This window comes from Camellia sinensis, chromosome 4, assembly GCF_055761805.1.
Source record: "Camellia sinensis isolate YWXY chromosome 4, ASM5576180v1, whole genome shotgun sequence".
In the NCBI taxonomy this organism is placed as follows: Eukaryota; Viridiplantae; Streptophyta; class Magnoliopsida; order Ericales; family Theaceae; genus Camellia; species Camellia sinensis.
In genome coordinates, this window is record NC_138964.1 from 140,925,582 (window position 1) to 140,943,685 (window position 18,104).

Genomic DNA, 18,104 nt, shown 5'->3' on the forward strand with positions numbered 1-18,104 from the left:
AAAGAAAACTAGGATGTCCTAGCCTATAGTGCCATAGCATTATTTTTTCTCGAACAGAGATTGAACTAGTACTATTAAAGCTCTGAGCTTTTTTATTACTAACAGGTACTTCATCAAAGTAGTAAAGACCTTCAAGCATCCTAGCACGCCCAATCATCATCCCCGAGTTCTGGTCCTGAAATTCACAATGGGATTCAAAAAATGTAACACGACAATTAGAATCCTTAGATAGTTTACTGACAGACAAAAGGTTACAGGCTAAGTTGGGGACGTGAAGAACAGCATTAAGATTAATTTTCTCAGTTAGTTTAATAAATCCTTTTCCTGCAATAGGTGAAAAACTACCATCGGCTATTCTGATTTTGTCATGACCAGAACAAGGGAAATAGGTACTAAATAAATGGGGAAAACTAGTCATGTGATCGGAAGCACCGGAATCTATGATCCACGGAGAGAAGTTTAGGCAAGAGAAGGCTTTAGGATTTCTACCTGTTTGTGCCAACAAAACACTAGGAGTACCGGATGAGGAGTTGGATTTTATCAGCTTTAAGAGTTGATCAATCTGCTCTTTGTTGAAGGGACCTGAATCGGCTTCATTAGCGGTAGGAAAGCCACGATTCTTCTCTCCTTGTTTGCTGCTTTTCCAGTTGACAGGTTTGCCATGGATCTTCCAACACGTTTCGCGTGTATGGCGAGGCTTGTTGCAAAAATCACACCAGACCCGTGGCTTATCATCAAACCTGCGCTGGTAATTTGCAGCCTTGTTGGCCGCAGCATCGCTAATTAAAGCAGAAATTTCAATTGATTCACCAGTACCTTTTTTCTTAAGCATGACGCTCCTTCGGCTCTCTTCCCTTCTGACTTCGGCAAATACTTCGCCAATGGATGGGAGAGGAGGTCTGCCAATAATTCTTCCTCGCACTTCATCGAACTCAATGTTGAGGCCGGCAAGAAACTTATAAATACGGCTGTCTTCCACAGTTTTCTTGTGGTGGTTGCAGTCGTCAACCGATTTCCATTCGTATGTGTTGAAGATGTCAAGATCCTGCCACAACCTTTTCAACGAATTGAAATATTTGGTGACGGAATCATCTCCTTGACGAATCTCTCCCAACTTCAAAGTTAATTCGAAAACTTGAGATTGATTTCCTAGGTCAGAATACATCTGACTAACATTATCCCACAATTCTTGTGCAGTAGGATAGCACATGTAATTAGAGCTTATATCCTCCTCCATGGAATTGACCAACCATGTCATAACCATGAAGTTTTCAGCGTCCCAACTGTCGAACAACGGATCATTAACAGCAGGAGCCTTCTTGTCACCAGTGATGTAACCGATCTTTCCTTGCCCACGGATATACATCCGGACAGATTGTGACCAGCGGAGAAAATTATCACCATTTAGGCGTATGGTGGTGATTTGGACAGAGTGAGAGTTGGACGTTTTCACCGGAATGGCAGCGGCAGGGGTTGAAGTGGTTTCGGACGTGACTTCCGACATGGCTATGACGGTTTTAGGGCTGCTGTGTTTTTTGTTGCTCTGATACCAACTTAGAAAATATGAGGAAGAAGAACTCCGAAAATATGAGGAAGAAGGAATATATTTCTCTTATATTCAAAACTTCTTATTTTACAAGACCAAATGACACTCCTTATATAGGAGATATTACAAACATCATTATAACCCATTATATGCCACTTACATATTATATATTACCACTATCTACCACTATCATATTATATACATGCCACTATCTACCACCAACACCACTATCATATTCTATACATGCCACTATCTACCACCAACACCACTATCATATTATATACATGCCACTATCTTATTATATGCATTAACACAAATTTCCAGCAGAAGAGAAAACCCCTCAAGAATGAAGTAGCCAAACCCTCTTATCACACACATTTGGAGCCAAAGAAAATTGATCAATCTGGGAAAGCAAAAAAATCAACTCCCCTGTTTCCCCTATCATTCAGATTCTTGAAGAAATTAAAATGCCAAGAAAGCAAACCCATACTGGAGCATGCCAAAGTGGCAATGGAAAGATTATGAGAACGGGCATTCAAAGGAAGAATCACCCACCCAAACATCCTCCCAAAACTGAAATTTTTCCCCATTTCCACCCTCAAGGAAAGAAACATAGACCAAAATGGGAAGATAAAAGAGATGGATTTCTAAGGAGATCAACTATTACCCCTACTGACCACCTGAGCGTCTCTACAATAACTGGAAACCCCACACTTGCTTCTAATAACAGAATGACACAAAGAATCAAACTCATTTGGAAATCTCTATAACCACTTACCAAGTAAAGCAATGCTCCTGGCCCCAATATTACCAATGGTTAAACCCCCTTTCTCCTTAGCAAGTTGAACCGTTTCCCAATCAACCAATTGATTCTTTTTGCCTTCATCCTTCCCTCCCCAAAGAAAATCCCTCATCAATTTTTCCATCTTCTTAGCAATAGTATATGGGAAAGCCACTCAAAACTTCCCTTACCAGAGTATATTCCCACCCTTTTGAAAGCAAAGATCTCCTCCATCCATCCAAACTTTTGCCAATCTTTTCTACATCTACGTTCCAAAAAGACTCATTCCTCGAATTACCCCCCAACAGTAGACCCAAATATTTGAACGGAAGCTTCTCGATACTACACCCTAAAATACTCGCTATTTTCTAAACTTGATCTTGTTGCATGTTAATGCCCACAATGCCGCTTTTTTTTTTTTTCAAATTAAACTCGAGACCCAAAATAACCTCAAAAATTCTCAATAAAGATAAATAATAACAAACTAACCACCTTATTCTTCTCCCCTAAAAAATATAGTCCGCATACTGCAAATGGGACACAAATCCCATCCCTCCCACCTTAAAACCGTCAACTAAACCTATCTCTCATGCCCTATCTATCATTCTTCCCAACACATCTACCACCAAGATAGAAAAGGGAAAGTGGATACCCCTACCTTAAACCTCTAGAACCCTCGAAAGATTTTCCTGGTTTCCCATTATCAATAATTGACATGCTGCATGATGAAAAACACCCCAAAATCCACCTCCACCTTTTTCCGTATAATTTTCTTTGCATCACATACTCCAAAAGATGCCAATTAACTTGATCATATGCTTTCTCAAAATCAACATTAAAATTGAGCCCTTCCTTCCTTAGACCTCTATATTCTTCCACCGCTTCGGTTTCAACCAAAGCTAAAATTTGTTGACCCTTCACTAAAGCTCCCTGAACTAAAGATATTGTATCCCTCAATGATGTCCTTAATCTCTTTGACAAAACCTTTCCCAAAATCTTATAAAGAGATGTAACCAAACTAACAAGTCTATAACCACTAATTTTAATTGAGTTCTATTTTTAGCAATCAAAATATGTTCCCTTTTCATAAAACTCTGCAGAGACACTCACCGAATTCCCTTTCATCACCTCCAAATTTTTTTAAATACTACTATAGACAACCCATCTGGTCATAGAGCTTTATCTCTTTCACACTCAAAGACTGCTACCCTAATTTCCATCTCCTCATAAGGTCTTTCCAAACATCTTGCACTTTCACCCATTATAGGCATCCACTGCTCAAGGCCCTCGATCCCCAGCTTCACCATAATAGGCATCCATCACTAACAATTTGTTCCTCTCTATCCACCATAGCACCTCGATTCACCTCAGGTCTTTTAATGAACTTCTTTTTCCTTTTCCCATCCACAATCTTAGGAAAGAACTTGGGAGTGCCTTCTACCTCAAATTTGGGAATGACTCTTCCCACCCTAAAGAGAACAAAAACCAATCCAATCTACTACACACCAAATTCTCCTGAACATTAGACCACGTAAACCTAACATTAAAAAAATGAGGATCAACCAGATCATACTCCCTTATGAATGAGTCAAAATCCCTGATACTACACACCAAAATCCCTAACTCCTCCTACCATTCCCCTCTCCTAGAAGGTCTGTTAGGTCCATAAACCCCAGTGAACCACCATTGATTATTGCCATGATTTCTAAACCTAAATGATAAAGAAAACTCCCCCAAAACAGTCTCACAATCTTAAACAACTCTCTCATCCTATATAATCAAAATTCCCCCCAAACATGCCACAAGATGGCAAAGAAGCCCATTTTCTACACCTAAACCCCCAAATACTCTTAATAAATTGCCTATCACACTCCTCTACTTTAGATTCTTGGAACATTACTAAGGGGTTGTTTGGGATGTTCTAAATAAGTGCACTTTTTGACTTTTATGAAATATGGGTTGGGTTTAAAGTGATGTGGTAGAGATGTGATGTAACTTAAATAAGATGATGTGACTTAAATAAGATAGTGACTTTTTGACTTTTATTAAAGATGCCAAACTTGGCCTAAATCTGGTTGATAGATTCTTAAAAATTTCTAATGACCCCTCTTTTTCCTAGATTTTAAACCTTGCACATTCGAATTGAGAATCTTCATTAAGAACCATCATCACCCCTAACCTCCTTCTGACAACCCTCATAATTGATGATGCTCACCAAACTTCTCAACTCTTTGACTCTTTTCCTACTACTACCTCCTTGATTCCAAAAGCCCACCCCTCTACTGACCACTTTCTCTCTTTGCTAATCGGATTCTTACTCCCCCAAACTCTTTCCAAAGATATATCCATTGTTTGGAGCAATTGCCTAAATTAGGGCACCTCTTCCTCCCCCAATGGACAAGACACGTAATTACTCATCTCTCTCTACCATCTTTCAGTTTCCTTCCTCTCTCTTGTGATCAGAAGAGATCCCGCGATGATTATCATTCTCCTAACCCTTTGTATTAACAGCATTTATCAGTTAAAAATTAGTAAAAGAAATTCCCTTGGTGGTCATTCGGGGTCCTAATGATTTTTTGTCTATTACAAATGGTTTCTTATATAGATGTAGGTGTAGTGGATGGTGGTGGTAGGTGAGTGTAGTAGGTGAGTGTGTGGTAGGTGATGGTAAGTGTGTGGTAGGTGATGGTAAATTTTAACAGCCCCCCGCAAACTCAAGGAGGATAGGAACTAACCAACTTGAGTTTGGAGAGAGTTACAAAACAAGAAAATACATAAAAATAAAAAAGGATAAGAGACACTGTATGGTCGTGTCAGACCATTGGTGAAGACACTGGATGGTGGTGTCATAACGTTGTAGAGGACACTGTATGGGGGTGTCATAACGTTGTAGAGGACACTGTATGGTGGTGTCATAACGGTGTAGAGGACACTGGATGGCGGTGTCAGACCGATGTAGAAGACAGTTTATGGGGTCATGTCGGACCGTTGTAGCAGACAATGCTGTGACAGTTGTTGTGACAGTTTACGGAGTCTTGTTGGACCCTTGTAGAAACTAACCGGAATCAATGTCGGGACAGTTTACAGAGTCTTGTCAGACCCTTGTAGAAACTAACCGGAATCTATGTCGGGACAGTTTACAGAGTCTTGTCGGACCCATAAAGGAGCTAACCGGAATCAATGTCGGGACAGTTTACAGAGTCTTGTCGGACCCATGAAGGAGTTAACTGGAATCAATGTCGGGACAGTTTATAGGGTCATGTCGGACCGTTGTAAAAGTTGCACCCTCAAAAGGTGTGCCCAATCTTTCAAAAGGCGTGCCATCAAAAGGCGTGCCCAATTCATCAAAAGGCGTGCCATCAAAAGGCGTGCCATCAAAAGGCGCGCCCATATTGTCGGCGAGCGTCGAGCGGCGCATGATGCGCGTGTCTGCCGCTTCGTCATGTTCTATATAAATCAATGCGGAGGCTGAGGCAGAAAACCTGCTAAAATCTTCTGAAAAAACTCTTCCTTGCCTGAGAGAGAAACTCTGTAATACGTTGTAACCAACCCGTCTCTGAAACACTCAGCAACATGGCCTCTTCTTCCCGTCCAGCTACCCAAAACATGGCCTCCTCTTCCCGTGGTCTGCTCACGCTCTTTCCAGAACTGAACGAGCCCACAAGAGAAATAACTGGTGCGGTGGCCAGTGAACCTCAACCAAACACCTTTGGTTTTGCTCCGTTGAACTTTCCGATGCGGTCGGTGGAGCAAAAAATGGCGGTGCAAACTGATATTGAGGCCAATCAGTATACTCTGAAGTCATGTGTGGAAACCATGACTGCGGTCACAAACTTGTCGCACCGGCTGCAGAGCAGGACAAATGAGGTGCAACAGTTAAACTCCCAACTGGCTCTGCTCCAACGCATGTATAAGGATGCGCGAGCAGAGATAAGTGTGTTGAAGGCGGAAAACAAGGAGCTGAAGCGGAAGGCCACCATGATGTTTCGATTTGGAGGTCCTCCATATGCGGCAGTGGAGGAGCAGGGGGGATTGAATGTGCTCGGTGGCATGGGAAACACGGAGGCAACACCGTCAAGGACTGCCCAGGACGGAGGCAAAAAGAAGAGATCGGCGGCAGAGTAGAGAAGAAAAATCCCACTGTGGGTGTGGTTGTTTTGTTTGGTTTGTGGTTTTTTTTGTTTTTTTTGTTTTTTTTGTTTTTTTTTTTTTTTTTTGGTTTGAAATAATAATGAAAAAGGTTTCGTGGCCCACGGTTTTGTGAAAACCTGCAATGTTTTTTTTTTTTTTTTTTAATTTAATAATAATAATAATAATAATAATAATAATAATAATAATATATATGATAGATAGAAAAGAAAAGAAAAGAGAGAAAAGAAAAGAAATTGAAGTCAATGTATATCTATGTATATGTTTACATATTAAAAATGATAAATGATTGTAAGAGATAGTGGGTGTGTCGGGTGTGGTTTGTTTTTGTTGTGTTTAATAATAATAATAAGAATAAAAAATAGAGAAAGAAAAGGGAGAATATTTGTGAGTGGAGGATGTTGGGGCAATGGTGTAATGATCAAAAAGAAAAAAATAAAACATAAAATAATGATTTAAAAAACTAGTGATGGTGTGTGAATCTGTCAGTGGGGTGCAAAAAGAGGAAGGAAAGGGTTGAAAAGTGGACAAAGAGGTGCATGTCCTTGAGTGGAGAGAGGAAGTGGGTTAAAAAAAAATATGGTGGGTTTTGCGGAGAGAGAGAGATGTAAACCGAATCTGAGCTGGGTCTTGGTTTTGCTGCTCAGTGTGTCTGCATCCACATTTCCTGCCACTGTCACCTTCCCCTGTTCTGAGTCTATATTGGTTTTGTAAACCCCATCAATTTTATGCAAGATTTTCTTCACTTTGCGCTTACAACCATCACAGTGAATGTTCACTTTCAGAACACAAGTCTGGATCTTCAAGAACTCTTCTTTACTCATGTTTTGAACTGAAACAGAACAACCAGAAGGGTACAATAATGGAAAGAGAAAAGGAGTTTGTTGCTGATAAATTCTTCACTGTTTTCTGTTCTCTGTTTTGGGTCTTTTCCCAAACAAAAACAGAGAGAAAATGAGAGAAAACAAATGGGTCGGCGAGGCACTGAGCAAAGAAAGCTCAAGAAACAACAAGGTTCAGAAGGGTGCCAATGGTAATAACCAGCCCAAAGGCGGTGGTCCACAAGGAGCCCCAAACCAGCAACAGCAACAGCAACAGCAACAGCTTCAGCAACAGCTGCAGCAGATGAAACCGGTTATAGGTGATGGTCAGATGATTCCCAATGTGGTGATGAATGGGCAGCAGCTTATGAATGCTCAGGCCAAGCCTGGTGGCGGTGCTGGTGCTGGTGGTAATGGAGGAAATGGCGGTAAGAAGGGCGGCCCTGGCGGCGGCGGTGGTGGAAATGTGCATGTTCAGGTGAATGGTGGAAAGAAAGGAGGTGTTGAAAATTCCAGCGGGCAGCAAAGGCATGGGTGCCAGTCGACTGCCCGCCGGAAAAAAAAGGAATATAGGCCTAAATCTTATCGCTCTGATACCATGTAAAAAAACTGATGTATTATTGATTGATGTATTGTTGATTTTTTGTCTATTACAAATGGTTTCTTATATAGATGTAGGTGTAGTGGATGGTGGTGGTAGGTGAGTGTAGTAGGTGAGTGTGTGGTAGGTGATGGTAAGTGTGTGGTAGGTGATGGTAAATTTTAACAGTCTACCCCTTGGTTGTCATTCCACCTAGTTGAGAATCAAAAAGGAATAACTAGCAAATAGACTAAAGAATCATAAACCCACCCCCCATTTCTTTGATTAAGACAACTTGGAAGAATTTGAGCGTGTCTCACAAGAGACGAAGAAAATGTGATTTTGTGAAGAAAATGTGTTGTAATCCAAAGAAAACACATACCTTTTCAAAAGAGTCTTGAACCCTTTTGCCTTTGTCCCCCTAGTGCAACCCTGAATTGTGTTTAATTGACTTCATCCTCGTTGAATCTCTCATTAAGTTGGAGATCAAAATCTTTGTAGTCCACAACTTCGTGAACATTGTGGCAATCAGAATCTAACTCTATGATCGAACTCTTGGATGATTTGTAATCTTCCAGAGCTTGTAAGACCTCATGAGAATTAAAACGATCCGATTCTAGGTCTGAAATCACCTTCTCAGCCTTATTTCTTTCTTCAATATCAAACAATTCCAAATTAATCTCCTGGTTACCTTTTTTCTTGTGCCAGATGTCCTTTTGATCTATCCACATCTGCAAGCCATAGTTGAAACTCGCTATTGCTCATATTGCCTTTCGTTGATCGATTATATGAATTCAACCAAACTAAACCAAACCAAGCCTCAAGTCCCATCAAACGGAGTTGGTTGCATGAATCCTTCTTCTCCACTCGACTCTATAGGTCATTTGGTTTGTCAAAATAAGGAGATTCATATCTCTATTTATTACACTAGCTCACGTCAATCTAAGTCTGCCCCTTTCCCTAACACTTCCATCTACTGTCACTGTATCACATCTCTTCACTACTGGCTCTATTGGTCTCCATTGTATATGACCAAACCATCTCAATCTATTATCTCTCAGCTTATCTTCTATCGGTGCTACTCCTACCCATTCACAAATAGACTCATTTCAAACTCTGTATTTTCTAGTCTTGCCACACATCCACCTTAACATCCTCATCTCAACAGCACTCATCTTATCTACATGTTGTTTCTTAGTTGCTGAACATTTCGTCCCATACAACATCGCTGGTCTAATAACCATTCTGTAGAACTTTCATTTAAGTCTAGTAGGTACTCATTTATCGCACAGTACCCCAGATGCAATCCTCCACTTAAGCCACTCCGTCTTAATTTAATAAACCACATCTGCTCCAGTCTCCCTAACCGTTGTGCTAATCGATCTTAGATAACGAAAATGTTCACTCTCAGGTAGTTCTTGATTCTCAATTTTCATTTCTCCTCTATTTCCATGGTTACTGTTACTAAAATTACACTCCATGTAACAAATTTCTTCTCTCCATCCTTTCAATCCTCACAGCAACACCAAGAGGATCTCGTATCTGTGAAGAAGTTAGAAAAATCAACCTGGAATGATCCAAACGTCGATTGTTTCCAAATCACCCTCCCTTTTTTCAGCCCCAACCCAATTTTCTAAAAATAACGAAGTAACCCTTGCATTTGGATTAGGGTCACTATGGCTTCATCGTACCACTAGGTCTAATAAAGATACAATTTTTGGCCTAAATTAAAGGTCTAACCTCCAACGCTCCTCTTCTCATTAAGGCCCATCTACTTCTCAGTGACCCTGTGCTTCTCCAACCTTTGAGACTTAAGATGCATCTTGGAATCATGATACTCTAAGTGATTTCTAACATCTCTCTTACTACGCGTCCTTTGTGTCCCCATATTGTCTTCCCCAATCGTTTTCCTGCCTCCTTGCCTTTTTGGTGAGAAAGGCAAACACGTCCATTATCAGTGACATACAATGTCTCAGACCGATGACGACAAGGCCTTTAATCTGATTATGACAACTTTATCATGCTCCTTCACCATTATCTCCATTGGGATAAAACCATTCTCGCATCCCTTCACCTTCAATCAACCTTCAAACAAAAAGTTTTTGGTTCTTCGATCAATTTCAATTAGGCCTCCACAATGACTTCCTATTCTTGTGAAGATCTTTTCATTCCAAAAATTAAATGACAAATCACACACTGTGATCCAACCACCATATGATACAATAACTTTGGGCCTTTATTTCGAAACCACTTTTCCAGCTTCACTGCGACACCACCATTCAAGAAGCACAATCCTTGTCCCCTAAGAAACTCAAATAGAGCTTTGTTGATTTGAAATGGCCGTAAAGTGAAAAATCCTTCGAATTCCTTGTTTAAAATTTGTTGACTATGTGTCCATCTAGTACATAAGTTTGTTCTAGTACATAACACCATTCTCTTCCAGTCTGAATTTCAAAATTTGCTATCATTTTTTAAATGAGAACCCTTGAGAACTTCAGCATAAGACTGTACTTTGTTATTCTATGAGTTAAGGGAACTCATCTGCTCCTCTGAAAAGCTGGTTCCTCTCCCAGAGCTTTCCTTCCTTACAAAATTTAGACTATCTCCATACAGTAACTTATCCAACATAGAGCCCATTTCCTTCCATCCTTGATCATTGATCCCAGTCAAAATGATAACATTTAATCTTCTTATCCTCGACACCCATTTGGAAATCTCCCAAAAAGTCTCCTCTTTTGCTTGAGAATTTTTGAAAGAAAAAAAAAATTAAAGAACTATTTATGTACTTTATGAAGAATTAACCATATTTGATCCTTTTACTAACCTCTATAAATACTTGTAATGCCCAATAGATTACCCCAGATCTATTCCATTGTGTAGCTTCGATACCTATTCCTTCCGATGATTTTTGCTAGCTCCCCATTCGGTTCATCATTAATCACGACAATGATGATTTTGTGTTCAATCTTCATCTCAAGGATCGCTCCTTGTACCTTCTTTCCATCTTTCTACTATGCAAAAATGTTTCTCCACTTCTTTATTTTTGTTTAAGTGGGCAATTTGCACAACAATACACACCTGTGCATTTAGTTTTGGATGCTACTTTTTTAATGTAACTCAATGAACAACCTAATGGATGTTGCTTTTTAAACATGGATGAAAATTAATAGATTTAATTCAATGTTGGCTCAGCTTTTATGTTTTGATTCTCAAAATTTTGCTGTTCGATGATTTGAGAAAATGTTGGTTGAACTTATATTTATAAATATAAAGGTTGTGATGTTATTTGATTCTCAATGTGTGTTATATTTATTTGACCTTCTCACTTTCAACATATATATATATATATATATTTACTTTGGATACTTTTATTATGTTTCAATCACGTTTTGCGCCTCTTATTGAGAACTCAAGTTTCGCGCCAATTTGATTAGGCTGATCAACCAATCTGGTCAAAATCACCGACACATTAAAAATCATCCCAGGGCATTTGGCTCTCACACTCAATTATTCATTTATGGTAAATTCCCATATCTTTTTTTCTTTTCTTTTTTTAATGTAATGAGCCTAGCCTCTCGAACCCACCCAATACCATGTTAGCAAACCTTACCGTTGGGCCAAATCACGCTTTTATTACAAAAATTCAAAAATAAAAAAATAAAAAGTACAAGAGTGATTGAGTGCAAAAAAGTTGACACTAAAAAATCAATACCGAGCTACCCAAAAGAAAAACTGCATTAAAATTACAAATAAAAATACCAATGAAACAAAAGAAGAAAAAAAAGGTTCAAAATAAGGTGGGTTTCAGATTGTGAATAAAAAAAGTCATTACAGCCAATTCAGATATAAATTAAATTGGTTTTACAAAAGACTCGAATATATTGTGTTCCTCAAACTAGAGCATAGTCAGGACGAAATTCAAAAGCTAAGCAAGAAAATTATGCAGAAACGAGGCAAGAAAATGAGAAATAGAGGTAGGAAAAAGAGTGTGCAATTGAGAGAAGACACGGTTTGAGTCGTTACCCGTTTTTTGTTTGGAGACGCAGAGTTTGGAGTTTGGCGCCTTAAGAAGATCTCTCTCTCTCTCTCTCTCTGGCTGGCGGGGACGATTGGCGACGAAGAGAGTAACCCTACTCCGGAATAAGGGCAAATCGTCCGAGTTGTTTGGTTACAGATTGAAAACAAATGTTTTACAGTGTGCTTTTCAAATGATGTAAAGTAAATTATTAATAGGTTATAATAGTTAGACTTAATTCTTATCAAGTTCTATTGAAAATAAATTTTAGTAATATTGTCACTAAAAATAATTTTTTTGTGATAATTTTTTATATATGTCGCTAAAAATTGATAATTAGTGACTTTTTTTGTCATAATTTTTATAAATTATCTTTAAAATTTACAATTAATGAATTTTTTTGACAAATTTTTTCTATAAAACCTATTAAATAACAAGTGTATTTATTAAAACTTACACGTAAATATCCCTTCATAATATAATGCCCTCTAACAGACCTATTTTACACTGTTGACGCAATTCACAATTTTTTTTTTTTTTTTAATTAAGAAAAAGAACGTTCCATGAAAATATCATGACACATGAGATTAAGACCTATGAGATAATTGATTGTAAATGAATCTTACCCACATGTCACAATATAAGAGGTAGCGTCTTAATTGAAATTATTCACGCTCTCTAAAATTTGTGGCATGCTCTTTCATGTAAAATGCAGGTGCGTTATTCACCTGGCCACTACCCGATAAAATCCTCTCTCTCTTTGTTAACATTTTTTTTAGCAGCCCGTCCTACCATTACAATTGCATGCCTAGAGCAATTTCAGTGGCCAATAATGGTTAATATTGTTACAATGTATATAATATAATAAAAGAGTAATGGTATATAAATAAATAAAAAATTATATAAATAATATGATTCATTACAAATCTTTCACGTTAAAATAAATAGTTAATTACAAATCTTTCACGTTAAAATAAATAGTTATTGAAGTAAATGAATTTATTTACAAGGCATTGTGACATCATTCTTATGAAATTTATTGTCTAAACTTTTGGGAATATTAAAAAAAAAAGAAAAAAGAATTTATAACAAAATAAATCATGAATTTTTAATTTTATTAATTTAAATAGTAATTTTATTATTCGGTTTCAATCTAAATCATTAGTCTATTTCTATTAAAGAAAAACAACAAAAAAATAATATTTTAGTCAATAAACTTAATATAGGTGTACCTTTTTAAATTAAATTTAATGATTAAAATTTTTTTTTGTCAATTTTTCTTAACATAAATAAATAATTTAGATTGAAAACAAATGAAAAATTCAAGATTTAAACTGACAAAATTAAAATTCAAGATTTATTTTGATACGTTGGTCAAACTCTGTGATTTTTTTTTTTTTTTGTAATTTCTCTTAATTTTTTTTTGTATGAATAGAGTTTTCCTTACAACAATTAGTTTTCTACTTATGCTATACACAGTTTTGTTTAAAATTTAATTTTTTTTTCTTTTTTAAGGATTATTTTTTATATTTATTAGTAATTATATCATTTCTTTAAATAAATGAATAATCATAATGTTGTATTGATGATAATTTAGCGTGTGTGTGTTTTTTTTTTACAATATAACGAAAAGCGTTTGGGATGAATTTGCTTAGAGTGCTACTATTAGCACCTGTCAAAATTCTTTGGACCCCTCATTTTATAATTTTTTTTTATTACAATTATACTCTAAAGTAAAATTACAGTAAAAGACATTATGAAATGGAACACCCACCTATCAATAATAACTAATACTCTATAATATTAGACACCCACCCACACCTCCACCCCCACCTCCAACTCTAACTATACGTATTTCATGTTTGTAAACCCTAAACCTATTACTTTTCATAACCAATTAACATAAACCCTAAATCTATTATTTTTCATAATCATATTAAATCATGAATGTGTCATCTTCATCACCATCATCAACGCTATTGAACTTGAAAGTTTTGCTTCAAGTATAACGTATACTTCATCACTTATTTCACTGTGTAGAGCAATGGAGGACGAGGACAACATTCTCGGTCGTTTATCTGTCTTGTATTAACATTCTCGGTCGTTTTCGGCCGTTCTTGTTTCGTTCGAGCTGTTCGGTACTGGTTTGCTGACTGTTACAATTATGTTCGATAACACGGTACTGAACATAATCCTTTCGTTCAATACATAAGTTCCGAACATTAATGCAGATAGTCAGTTATGTAATTTTCTTTGTTAAACTAACTTAGAATGAAAAAGAGTGAATTGGAATGGATTTAAGTTATGTATTTTGAATGGATTTAATTCATGTTATTTTAAGTTGTGAATTAGAATGGATTCAAGTTACACAGTGATGAACAAATTTTGTTCGGACATACAGTGCTGACAGGATCATTATTGTTCGGTAAAATAGTTCTGAACAAAATACATTTTTTCGGCTACACAGTGGTGAACAAATTTGGTGGGTGTGCTTTTCATTGTGAAAATATGGAGATTAGTTTTCTATTCTGAAAATATTATGAAAATATTATGGAGATTAGTTTTCCATATATATACATTGTTTTCTATTCCTACAATTCGCATCAATCTTCACTTTCTCATCTGAATTTCCCAATCAATAGCAAATTCCAAAGAGACCCACGTCGTCGAAATCCTAATCAACGAAGAACACCAACCTCACAAGTAAATGCATTGTGTTTTCAGGAACCACTTTTTAGATGTGGTTAATGTTGAAGAGAGAAGAGAGAGAAAAAACTAGGGTTTTGAAGGGGTTTTGAGAGAGAGAGAGAGAGAGAGAGAAAAAAGAGAGAAGATAGAGAAAAATCTTCACTTTCTCATATGAACAAAAGGGGTTTTGAGAGAGTGAAAGAAAAGAGAGAGAAGAGACATCACTGATGAGGAGAGAGAGAGAGAGAAGAGAGGGAATTGGAATGGATTCAGGTGGGTGTGCATTTCATTGTGAATATGGGTAGATTTGGTAATAAGTGGGGTGTCCAAAAAAATATTATTAAAATTTAGGGTTTAGGGTTAGAGTCCAAAGAAATGGGGGGTCTAAAGAATTTTGGTAGGTGCTAATAGCAGCACTCTTTGCTTAATTTAAATTTGATATTTTCCATTGTTTTTATAGTTTCTCATAAAGAGAATGTTTCAAATCCCATAAAAATTTTTCTATATTTAAAATTACCAACTCATTGCCATGAAAGTCTCAGAAGAAATATAGCCATGAAAATTTGACAAACAATTAGGTTCCCTATGGTTTAGTTTTTTTAAGAGAGTTTTGTGTTATATTTTGAAAGATAAGTTTTTGAAAAATATTTTGAAAATTGAAAACTTGTTTAGTTATGAATTTTAAAAAGAGTTTTGAATCTAGTTTTTGAATTGTATATTTTGAAAGCAATTTTTAGAGTTTTAAAAAGAGTGTTATTATTGGCACATTCCTTTCTTCTTTGGACCCCCCACTTCTTTAAACCTCCATCCAACTAAATGAGGCCCCTTCATTTTCTCTTTGAACCCCCTCCACCTTCCCAACGCAACCATTGTCAGCTCCGGCCACAACCTCCACCGCCAGCGCCACTCTCCGGTCAACTCCGGCCACAAACTAATTTGAAAATATTTGCTTGACATTTATTTTTGTCAAATTAGTTTATATTTTATCAAATTAACAATTTTATCCGTGAAAAATCTAATTATATATTCAATTGTCCTTGTTTGAAACAATATTTAAAATTCAGGATCAAATGTGTCACAATTGAAAAGTTAGGGACCAAAATGACACAAATCCCAAATTATAGGGACTATTTGTGTAATTTGCCCAAAAATAAAAAATAAAAATATATTTTTTAGAAAATTGGATAAAAAAATATATTTTTCGAAAAAAAAAAGTTTTGAAAAAATAATAAATAATAAAAAATATTTTTTTAAAAAAATAAAAAATAAAAAAAATATTTTTTCAAAAAAAATTGAAAAAATAAAAAAATAATTATTTTAAAAAATAAAAAAAAAATATTTTTTTTTTGAAAATTGAAAAAATATATATATAGCAATAAAGTTAAACTTCACTTATCATTCCATGAATACAAAAATATTTTGGAATAATTTCCATGATTACACATTAATAAATTAAAGAATTCACAATTGATACAACAAAAAATAAATAGAATGAATAAGAGTTAATATCATTACAATGCCAAGTTATACCACCATGTGATAATGCAACATAATCATAAGCAAGCACAAAAATAAAACTATTATATAGAAAAACTGAAACTATTTTACTTAAATTTCTCTTAAAACAAACCTGTTTGGAGATAATTTATACCGTCTAAAACCTTTCGATTAGACAAATCTCTTGAAATTTTCAAAACACGAATTCCAATACTTTGATTTTTTCAAAATTTAATTAATCGAATTAAATCAAAATTGTTATCAAACTTTCAAAACAACATACGGAATAAATCCGAAATAGATCTAAACTTTAAAGTGAATAGACAAGTTCACAAATTGTTCAAAAAATCTAAAGGTCCAATTCTTTCATCCATGCTTAGGTTATCTTGTTCAAAACAAAAATTAGTAATCTCATTTACTAATTCTAATTTGTTTTGTTCATATGTATCATCCTTTCCTACTTAGCTAAACCTATAGAGAAAGCTAGCTACAAAACAAAATAAATAACAAACAAATCAAATAAATTAGTACGAACCTTGAGAAATAAAATTCTTATTTTATCTTATCAATTCTTAGTAACTTATGCACTAATAACCAAATTACTCATGAAATAACAACTAATTAACATAAAATAAATTGCATGAATAAATTACTAGAAATGAACAATTCCAATCCAATAATTCTTGGCAATTAAATTAATTCTAAGAATCACTGGAATAAAACTATAATAAAAATTAAATTATTTTAACAAAACTATTTATAAAAAATTGTTTTAAGATTGTTGGCATTTTTCCATAATAATACTAGAAAAATGTATAGGATAAAATTAAACAGAAATGATAAACCAATTATTTTTTTATTATTAAATAATGAAATATAGAATAAATTACAGAACTAAAAATAAATAAATAAATATTAAAAAAATAAATTAGATTATATTATGGAACATATTACAAGATAGATTCAAATGGGCATATAAAATAAGGGTCTAACTTGTCTCCGGTTGGAGATCAAGACTGGACTCTTCAGTCCTCTTCGTGGGCCCACTTTGGGCCTCATTTCGATAATCTGAACCATTTATATTTTAGGGTTCGTCGAGTATATATTATTCTTATAAAAAAATCAAGTCAATCAAATAACGACAACTACGTGTTTGAATTAATTTTATATGAACCATTTATTTTTTTATTGTCAATTTTTTTATATAAAATTAATTCAAATACATAATTGCTGTTATCCGATTGACCTGATACAACATATGCTAGTATGGCCATCCAAGTGGAGAAACAAAGGGTTTGGATGAGGAGGGGCCCACTCTATTCTTTTTTGTATTTTGATAAAAGTAATCATGTTTTTATAGGCTGATTGGTTCATGCCAAGCATCAAAAAAGAATAAATAAAAAATAAAAAAGAACTGCCTTCCATCAAAAAAGAGAAAAGTATGAAAAAGAGAGAGATAATAGAGAGGAAGAATGATATTTCCCATGCATTTTGAGCTTGCTGGGTGGGTTGAATCTTTCTTTTGAGTTGGAATAAACTGATAATGGGTTTTGGAGGCTTATTCTAGATGAACCGAACTAATGAGGAACAATTGGGAGAATGATTAAGGGAGAGAGAAATAGTTTGTAATGCCCCATTACCTAGTGGCCTAAATAATTTGTGGATCTACCAACATGACTCAAAAATTTAGATTCAAATTATTTAGTAGAAAGCTAGTGGTGCCTTATATGCTTGAGATCACTTATGAAAATATTCGATATGAGATGGAGTCGTTACAATTTTGCATGAGTGCCTTTGTAATGACCGCATCCCATATCAAAAGTTTGCAATTATGTTTATTTTTTGAGAAAATTTGACGTTAGGATTGTTCTTTCATCTAAATATTGAATAATTGAGATTGCTAGTTCAAATTCTATAAAGAGAAGTTTGATACCCCTTATATTTCCTACTAACATCTAACAAACTAACTCCTACTGATGTATACTGTGTGACAAACAAATTAAAACATATGCATGTACATGCCTAAA

General features: G+C 35.4%; 1 protein-coding gene across 2 annotated transcripts in view; it reads right to left on the reverse strand.

The window, feature by feature from the left end:
* The window catches only part of LOC114312180 (uncharacterized), a 93,633-nt gene extending 81,563 nt beyond the window's left edge, over positions 1-12,070 (reverse strand). The window contains exon 1 of one of the 2 annotated variants that reach the window (XM_028258384.2): positions 11,901-12,070. The gene's annotated coding sequence lies outside the window, so the exon portion shown is untranslated. The remainder of the gene's footprint in view (positions 1-11,900) is intronic. The other variant, XM_082866338.1, reaches the window with a different exon arrangement.
* Positions 12,071-18,104: the final 6,034 nt, after the last annotated feature.